Source organism: Arachis hypogaea, chromosome 5, assembly GCF_003086295.3.
Source record: "Arachis hypogaea cultivar Tifrunner chromosome 5, arahy.Tifrunner.gnm2.J5K5, whole genome shotgun sequence".
Lineage (NCBI taxonomy): Eukaryota > Viridiplantae > Streptophyta > Magnoliopsida > Fabales > Fabaceae > Arachis > Arachis hypogaea.
The window spans coordinates 9,876,244-9,886,826 of record NC_092040.1 but is presented as its reverse complement, the minus strand read 5'-3'; the positions used below and the strand labels follow the sequence as shown (position 1 = coordinate 9,886,826).

The following is a 10,583-nucleotide window of genomic DNA, read 5'->3' as shown; positions in this document are numbered from 1 at the left end:
AGAAGCTCTTCATGCTTCCTCTCCATGATGACAGAGGTATATCCTTGGGCCTTAAACACCAAGGATTCTTCATTCACTTGAATGATCAACTCTCCTCTATCAACATCAATCACAGCCTTTGCTGTGGCTAGGAAGGGTCTGCCAAGGATGATGGATTCATCCATGCATTTCCCAGTCTCTAGGACTATGAAATCAGTAGGGATGTAATGGTCTTCAACTTTAACAAGAACATCCTCTACAAGTCCATAGGCTTGTTTTCTTGAGTTGTCTGCCATCTCTAGTGAGATTTTTACAGCTTGCACCTCTAAAATTCCTAACTTCTCCATTACAGAGAAGGGCATGAGGTTTACACTTGACCCTAAGTCACACAAGGCCTTTTTGAAGGTCATGGTGCCTATGGTACAAGGTATAGAAAACTTCCCAGGATCTTGCCTCTTTTGAGGCAATTACTGCCTAGACAAGTTATCCAGTTCTTTGGTGAGCAAAGGGGGTTCATCCTCCCAAGTCTCATTTCCAAATAACTTGTCATTTAGCTTCATGATTGCTCCAAGGTATTTAGCAACTTGCTCTTCAGTGACATACTCATCCTCTTCAGAAGAAGAATACTCATCAGAGCTCATGAATGGCAGAAGTAAGTCCAATGGAATCTCTATGGTCTCATCTTGAGCCTCAGATTCCCAAGGTTCCTCATTGGGGAACTCATTGGAGGTCAGTGGACGTCCATTGAGGTCTTCCTCAGTGGCGTTCACTGCCTCTTCTTCCTCCCAGAATTCGGCCATGTTGATGGCCTTGCACTCTCCTTTTGGATTTTCTTCTGTATTGCTTGGGAGAGTACTTGGAAGGGGTTCAGTAATTTTCTTGCTCAGCTGACCCACTTGTCCTTCCAAATTCCTAATGGAAGATCTAGTTTCAGTCATGAAACTTTGAGTGGTTTTAATTAGATCAGAGACCATAGTTGCTAAGTCAGAGGTATTCTGCTTAGAACTCTCTGTCTGTTGCTGAGAAGATGATGGAAAAGGCTTGCTATTGCTAAACCTGTTCCTTCCACCATTATTATTGTTGAAACCTTGTTGAGGTCTCTGTTGATCCTTCCATGAAAGATTTGGATGATTCCTCCATGAAGGATTGTAGGTGTTTCCATAGGGTTCTCCCATGTAATTCACCTCTTCTATTGAAGGGTTCTCAGGATCATAAGCTTCTTCCTCAGATGAAGCTTCCTTAGTACTGCTTGGTGCATTTTGCATCCCAGACAGACTTTGAGAAATCATATTGACTTGTTGAGTCAATATTTTATTCTGAGCCAATATGGCATTCAGAGTGTCAATCTCAAGAACTCCTTTCTTCTGACTAGTCCCATTGTTCACAGGGTTTCTTTCAGAAGTGTACATGAATTGGTTATTTGCAACCATTTCAATCAGTTCTTGAGCTTCAGTAGGCGTCTTCTTCAGATGAAGAGATCCTCCAGAAGAGCTATCCAAAGACATCTTGGAAAGTTCAGAGAGACCATCATAGAAAATACCTATGATGCTCCATTCAGAAAGCATATCAGTGGGACACTTTCTGATCAATTGTTTGTATCTTTCCCAAGCTTCATAGAGGGATTCTCCTTCCTTCTGTCTGAAGGTTTGGACTTCCACTCTAAGCTTACTCAATTTTTGAGGTGGAAAGAACTTTGCCAAGAAGGCATTGACTAGCTTTTCCCAAGAGTCCAGGCTTTCTTTAGGTTGAGAGTCCAACCATGTTCTAGCTCTGTCTCTTACAGCAAAAGGGAATAGCATCAGTCTATAGACCTCAGGGTCTACCCCATTAGTCTTGACTGTGTCACAGATTTGCAAGAATTCAGCTAAAAACTGATGAGGATCTTCCAGTGGAAGTCCATGGAACTTGCAATTCTGTTGCATTAGAGAAACTAATTGAGGCTTAAGCTCAAAGTTGTTTGCTCCAATGGCAGGGATAGAGATGCTTCTCCCATAGAAGTCGGGAGTAGGTGCAGTAAAGTCACCCAGCACCTTCCTTGCATTGTTGGCATTGTTGTTGTTTTCGGCTACCATTTGTTCTTCTTCCTTGAAGAGTTCGTTCAAGTGCTCTAAAGAGAGTTGTGCTTTGGCTTCTCTTAGCTTTCTCTTCAAGGTCCTTTCAGGTTCAGGATCAGCCTCAACAAGAATGCCTTTGTCTTTGCTCCTGCTCATAAGAAAGAGAAGGGAACAAGAAAATATGGAATCCTCTATGTCACAGTATAGAGATTCCTTAAGGTGTCAGAGGAAAAGAAGAATAGAAGACAGAAGTGGAAAATTCGAACTTAACAAAGGAGATGGAGTTCGAATTTTGCATTAAGGGATAGTGTTAGTCCATAAATAGAAGGATGTGAGAAGGAGGGAAGTAATTTTTGAAAATTAAGTGAAAATTTTGAAAGCATTTTTGAAAAACATTACTTAATTTTCGAAAATGAAAAGGGAAAAGAAATCAAATGATTTTTGAAAAAGATTTTGAAATCAGAAATCAAAAAGATTTGATTGAAAACTATTTTGAAAAAGATGTGGTTAAGAAGATATGATTGGTTTTAAAAAGATGTGATTGAGAAGATATGATTTGAAAACAATTTTAAAAGATATGATTTGAAAACAATTTGAAAAGATATGATTTTAAAAATTAATGACTTGCCTAACAAGAAAAGATATGATTCAAACATAAAACCTTCCTCAACAGAAAAGGCAAAAAATGTTCAATCAAATCATTAATTGTTAATAAGTATTTTTGAAAAAAGGAAAGAAATTGATTTTGAAAAAGATTTGATTGAAAAGATTTGATTTGAAAAAGATTTGATTTTGAAAAACTTTGAAAACTTAAAAAAAAAATTGATTTTGAAAACAAAATCTTCCCCCTTGTGCCATCCTGGCGTTAAACGCCCAGAATGGTATCCATTCTGGCGTTTAACGCCCAAAATGCTACCCTCTTGGGCGTTAAACGCCCAACCAGGTACCCTGGCTGGCGTTTAAACGCCAGTCTGTCCTTCTTCACTGGGCGTTTTGAACGCCCAGCTTTTTCTGTGCAATTCCTCTGCTGTATGTTCTGAATCTTCAATTCTCTGTATTATTGACTTGAAAAGACACAAATAAAAAATATTTTTGGATTTTTAATAATAAGAACAAACCAAAATGCAACAAGAATCAAATGACAATGCATGCAAGACACCAAACTTAGCAGTTTGTATACTACTGACACTAACAAAACGAAAATGCATATGAGACACACAAAACACTCAAGTCAATAGAATTCAAAGATCAGAACAAGGAAATCATCAAGAACAACTTGAAGATCAATGAGGACACATGCATGAATGCAATAAGAACAGAAACATGCAATTGACACTAAACTTAAGATGAGACTCTAGACTCAAAAAAGAAATATTTTTGGATTTTATGATTTTATAATTTTTTTTGGATTTTTCGAAAATTATGTAGAAAAAGAAAATAAAGGTATCAAAATTCTTAATGAGAATTCCAGGAATCATGCAATGTTAGTCTAAAGCTTTAGTCTAAAGAAATTAGACATGGCCGGCCAAGCTTCAGCAGGACATTGCATTCAAGAGCTAAATTGATGAAGATCAATCAGCTTTGGTGATGATAAGAACATCACCTTGAAACACTAGAATTCATTCTTAAGAGCTCTGAAAAAAAAATACCTAATCTAAGCAACAAGATGAACCGTCAGTTGTCCAGCCTAAACAATCCCGGGCAATAACATCAAAAACTTGATGTTGTTGCCGGATCTTGGCACTGATGTTACCAAAAGCTTGCTCAAAACTTGAACAATCCCCGGCAACGGCGCCAAAAACTTGGTGCGCGAAATTGTGAACTATACTTTTTCACAACTCTCATAATCCCCGGTAATGGCTCCAAGAACTTGGTGGCTCAATACCATGGCATTACACAACTTCGCACAACTAACCAGCAAGTGCACTGGGTCGTCCAAGTAATAAACCTTACGCGAGTAAGGGTCGATCCCACGGAGATTGTTAGTATTGAAGCAAGCTATGGTCATCTTGTAAATCTTAGTCAGGCAAACTCAAATGTATATGGTGATGAACGAAAATAACATAAAAGATAAAGATAGTGATATTTATGTAATTCATTGGTAGGAACTTCAGATAAGCGTATGAAGATGCCTTCCCTTCCGTCTCTCTGCTTTCCTACAGTCTTCATCCAATCCTTCTTCCTCCTTTCCATGGCAAGCTCGTGTAGGGTCTCACTGTTGTCAGCAGCTACCTCCCATCCTCGCAGTGAAAGCTAATGCACACACTCTGTCACAGTGCTGCCAATCACCGGTGTGGTTCCCTCCCCTACTGGAATAGAATCCAGTGATTCTTTTGCGTCTGTCACTAACGCCCAGTAAGTTACAGGTTTGAAGCACGTCACAGTCATTCAGTCATTGAATCCTACTCAGAATACCACAGACAAGGTTAGACCTTCCGGATTCTCTTGAATGCTGCCATCAGTTCTTGCCTATACCACGAAGACTCTGATCTCACGGAATGGTTGGCTCGTTTGTCAGGCGAGCACTCGGTTGTCAGGCGATCAACCATGCATCGTGCAATCAGGAATCCAAGAGATATTCACTAGAGCCTCGAATGCTAGTAGAACAAGAGTGGTTGTCAGTCACTTTGTTCATGAGTGAGAATGGTGATGGGCGTCAATCATCACCTTCATCAAGTTGAAGAACAAGTGATATCTTGGATAAAGAACAAGCGGAATTGAATGGAAGAACAATAGTAATTGCATTAATACTCGAGGTACAGCAGAGCTCCACACCTTAATCTATGGTGTGTAGAAACTCCACCGTTGAAAATACATAAGCATAAGGTCTAGGCATGGCCGAATGGCCAGCCTCCCAATGATCTAAAAGTGATCAAAAGATATAAAGATCCAAAGACCTAAAGATCCAAAGACTTCTAATACAATAGTCAAAGGTCCTACTTATAGAAAACTAGTAACCTAAGGTGTACAGAAATGAGTAAATGACATAAAAATCCACTTCCGGGCCCACTTGGTGTGTGCTTGGGCTGAGCAATGAAGCAAATTTCGTGCAGAGACTCCTCTTGGAGTTAAACGCCAGCTTTAGTGCCAGTTTGGGCGTTTAACTCCCATTTGGGTGCCAGTTCCAGCGTTTAACGCTGGGATTTCCTGAGGTGACTTTGAACGCCGGTTTGGGCCATCAAATCTTGGGCAAAGTATGGACTATCATATATTGCTGGAAAGCCCATGATGTCTACTTTCCAAAGCCGTTGAGAGCGCGCCAATTGGGCTTCTGTAGCTCCAGAAAATCCACTTCGAGTGCAGGGAGGTCAGAATCCAACAGCATCTGCAGTCCTTTTTGGTCTCAGAATCAGATTTTTGCTCAGGTCCCTCAATTTCAGCCAGAAAATACCTGAAATCACAGAAAAACACACAAACTCATAGTAAAGTCCAGAAAAGTGAATTTTAACTAAAAACTAATAAAAATATACCAAAAACTAACTATATCATATCAAAAACATACTAAAAACAATGCCAAAAAGTATACAAATTATCCGCTCATCATTAAACAGTGATATGAATGCTTAACTAAACTAAACATGTGCCTCTAAATGTTAGGTATTCGTGATTCTCAATCCTCAAATTTTTTAATTATTTTCAAAATTAGAATCATAACAAGTTTCAGCAAATAAACACAGTTTACAAACAAAATCATTGGTTCACTTTATTAAAACAGTAAAATCGTTGTAGTACAAGGCAACAACCTTAAACCAGAATAAAAAAAAGTCAAAACAGAAGATAAAAACCAACAGCCCACTTTTCATCTGATCTTGAGTTATTATCCAGTATTACTTACATATCCAAGAAGATTGAGACTTTGATTTGGGATGCAAAAACCTCTGTTCTTCCTCCTACAAGCGACTTCAAGCACAATCACACCAAAGACAAACACATTCAATTCATAGCCAAAAAAATCAGAACAGAACCAAAACTTTAAACCAAAAATCACAACAACAAAAATAATGAATTCAGAAATCAAAATAAACACACAAAAAAGAAGAATAAAATCAGAATAAATCCTAAAATATAATAAAGATATAACAAAATCAAAATAAATCAAGAACAGAGGCATAAAACATAATCATAAACAAAAAAACCCAAATAAGTGTTATTACCAATAATAATAACAAATTGAAAATCATTAAAACAATAATCAGAAAACCAAAACCAAGAACCAAGAACCAAAAACCAATAATCATAACTAATAGAAAAATCATCAAGTCACAACATAAAAAAATAGAAGTCAGAACATAAAAAAAGTTCACAAAAATGAGATTAAACAAGAAATTAGAACAAAATTTGAAAAAATCGTACTTGAGGCCGAGAGATGGTGCGGAATTTATAACCCACAAACTAATCGGCAAGTGCACCGGGTCGTACCAAGTAATACCTCAGGTGAGTGAGGGTCGATCCCACGAGGATTGATGGATTAAGCAACAATGGTTAAGTGATTTACTTAATTAGACAAACAGAAAATAATATTTAAGTGTTCAAAAGTATTAATCATTAATTCAGATAATCAAAAAGCAAGCAATAAATTGAGGTGAAATATATATAGAGAAAACACTTAACACATCAGAGATATCTATTTTTCGGATTGACTTTTTTTACTAACTATTTTAATCATGCAAGATTTAATTCATGGAAAATTGTATGTGACTAAACCCTAATTCCTTAGACCTTTTTAGTCTCCTCTAAAATTCATCAACCGCCAATTCTTTGGTCACTTAATTCTAATTAGAGGGTGAAGTACAATTCTAGTTTATATGCCACAAAAACCCTAATTACCCAAATATAAGAGGATTATATGTCACGTATCCCGTTAAATCCAGATAATTAGAAGTTTAGGAGAAATTGTTTTCAAGCTATTGTTCAAGTAAAGAGCTTTTCCAAGTTATACAAGAACTCAATTAGAACAAGGGTCATACTTTTGTTCCACCCAAATTCATAAAATAAAGAACGAAAGTAATTCTTGAAATATAAATCAGTACATGAATTAAAATAGAAAAATAATAGTATCAATCCATACAATAGACAGAGCTCCTAATCTTAACAGTAGAGATTTAGTTGCTCATAGTTTAGAGAGAAAAACTAGGATCCGTAAAACTATAAAATGCAGAATGAGGTAGAAGAGAGAGAAGAGATTTTCGAAGGGCTGATTCTTTTCCCTTTTATATCTAATCCTAATTAATGTAAAATATATTTGCTAAACTAAATAATATATTTTTCTAATTATAAAAAAATAAAAGTTTAATAAAAAATTAAATAAATTCTGCGTGCAGCCTTTGGACGTGAATGGGGACCACTTGGATTATTAAGGTCCACGCTGAACTTGAGAATTATCAAGTTCAGCGTGGATGAGAGCAGTATGCCCTTTGGAGCTTTGAATCCATGCTGAACTTGGAATTTCTCAAGTTCAGCATGGAAGAGACAGTGCTTCCTTATTGTTTTCCTTTGAGTCCACGCTGAACTTGGGAAGCGTGGGATGATGTGCGTTGGACTCCTTTGGTGCGTGGGCTCCATGCTGAACCTGAGGTTTCCCAAGTTCAACGTGGAGGAAGCCGAATCAAATGGAAGAAAAGGGTATACTATTATATATCCTTGGAAAACTATGAAAGTTAGCTTTTCAATGCCGCTGAAATCATGTCAATTGGATCTCTGTAGTTCAAGTTATTTTTGTTTGAGTGCAAGGAGGTCGGGGTTGACAGCATTATTCGTTTTCTCCCTTGTCTGTACTCTTTAACTTTTGCGTTTAGGCTTCTTCTTACGAAGTTATGATGTTGCGGATAACAATGGCCTACTTCCCATGTCGTTTGGGGGTACAATCACCACATGCATACAAATTAAACATGATACATCTATTCCACTTTAAGAAAAAGATTGACACAAGATATAGTGATATAAAATTATATTTAATAGATAAAATATAAATAGAAATATTATATTAAAAAATATTAAATTAATATATTTTGTATTCATTTTAATAAAAAAATAAAAAAATACTAATAAAAATATAATTTATTTTTTATTTATTTATTATTATTTTTATTAATTTTTTATAATTAAATTTTTTATTCAAATTTTTTAGATAAAAAATAAAAATAAATTAAATTTCATAATTTATTCTAATTATGATCAAATAAAAAATTTTATGTTTGTTATTTATGTCTTATTTTTAATATTTTATCTTATTCTATCATTTAATAAAACAAACAAAATCATAAAAGATAAAGCAATAATCTTATACAGTAACACATTACATTAAACAATAATTAATTGTTTAATCTCATCTTTTATTATTCTCTCTTATATTTATTTTTAGTCTTATTTATAAAATTAATAGTATAAAATTATATTTTATTCCTTCAAATATTAAAGATATAGAGAAAATTTATTTCCACCCAAACCCTTCCCTTCTCCTTCTCTCTCTCCTCATTTCCTTAAGAGTTAAGAGCACCTCCAAAGGGCTAAAAATTGAAGCCCTCCTTCAGACATATGGAGGGACCAACCATTAGAAAAGAAGAGACAAGAGTCCTTGTAGATTATTCAAGAGGAGAGAGACACGAGTAAGTCCCTTTGAACTGGAATTTTCTCCCTCCAATAATAATTTGTCACATGACAACTTATTATAAAAAAAATATTTATATAAAATTATAATTAATTAAATAATTAAATTATAATTAATTCATTAATAATTATAATAATTAATTATATCTATATTTAATTAATAATTTATATTAATTATTTAAACAATAATTAATTAATAATTTAATTATCTATTGAAAAAAGTAAATAACTTAATCATGTTTAATTTATTAAAAATTATAATAATTAATTATATTAAATAGTTATATCTTTATTTAATTAATAATTTATATTCATTATTTAAATAATAATTAATATAAATAATTATATTAAATTCACATTAAATATTATTTTATTGTTATATTAAATTATAATTAATTAAATTTATTTACATAAAAAATTAAATTAAATTTTTACATTTTACAAAATAATTTAACTATTTTTTTATATTAAATAATTTTACAAATTAGTATAATCTTAAATTATATATTGTGTATTATTTTTATATATAATTTTTTTAATATTAATATTTTTTAACAGTAAATTATTTTTAAATTTATAAATTTAAAAATATTATTGAAAAAAATAGTAATTATATTTATTTTTAATTATTTTAATTAATTAAATAAGATTACAATAGAGATTAAAATTAGTTTCTCTTAATGCAAAAAAATAAAGATGTTTTGAGTTTTTATTTATAGTTTATGACGTAAAAATTGATATAAAATTACTTTTTATAACAGATAAATCATAAATAGAGATTAAAGACTGAAATGAATAAAATGGTCTTACCTAATTATCAATTCGTACTGGATACTATCATATGAATAAAAAAATACAATAAAAACTAAATAAAATTCTTATGAATAAAATGAAAAAATAAAAAAATTTCATACACAACATAATTACAATGTAGTAAAAGATAGAAAAAAAGAATTCATATAAATAAAAAATAATAAAATATCATAAAAATTAATAAATTAAAATACCTAAAAAATTATAGCACTACAAAAAATAAAAAAATCAACAACATTTTATCATATGAATAAAAGAAATACAATAAAATAAATAAAAAATCATATAACTAAAGTCAAATAAAAATAAAAAATATTTCATAAAAAATATACATATAAAAAATAGTATAGAAAATGATAAAAAAATTTATATAAAAACATAACACAGAAATCGTAACACTAAAAATTAAAATATGAAAATGAGTACTAAAAATAATAAAAAATTAAAATATTTAATTTATTAGTTATTGGTATTCTTTTTATAGAATAAAAAGAAGGGTAAGGTTGGTAAAAAAGAAATGAATTTCTCACCTAATTTTCTAAAGGTAACCCAACAACCATCAACGGGAAACGCAGAAGTTACAATTTTAGTTTCTTATCAACGTGAGTTTAGAGGCAGAATCATTTCTACTTTTAAAAAGAAAAAAATTGTCAAATATAACTGTAAAACTTTTAAAAAGTTCAAACACATTTTTTTTCATCAACATATTTTCCAAACACACCCTTAATAACAGGGGACAATCGATGCATGCACAGCAAGGACAACGAGTATGTAGCATGTGAGATCACAAATAATAGGGGGTTTGATAAAGATGTATAAAGATATTTACGGATAGTAATGTGAGATCACAAATAATAGGGGGTTTGATAAAGATGTATAAAGATATTTACGGATAGTAATGTGAGATCACAAATAATAGGGGGTTTGATAAAGATGTATAAAGATATTTATGGATAATATTATTATTAGACGTATTAATAAATTGATTATTTTTAAATTTTTTAATAAATTAGAATAAAATCGATTTTTTATAATAATAATAATATATTCAATTTTTTTAGAATTTAATTGTATTTTTAAATTTTTAAAAATTTAAATATCCAAAGAATAAAAATTAGGAATATAATTGTC

At 32.2% G+C, this 10,583-nt stretch overlaps 1 non-coding gene across 1 annotated transcript; it reads left to right on the top strand.

Annotated features, from left to right (window-relative positions):
* The first annotated feature begins 1,538 nt into the window (after positions 1-1,538).
* On the top strand, positions 1,539-1,646 carry LOC112804551 (small nucleolar RNA R71). The gene has a single exon (XR_003203162.1). It is a non-coding gene; the product is annotated as a small nucleolar RNA R71 (small nucleolar RNA).
* The last annotated feature ends 8,937 nt before the right edge of the window (positions 1,647-10,583 follow it).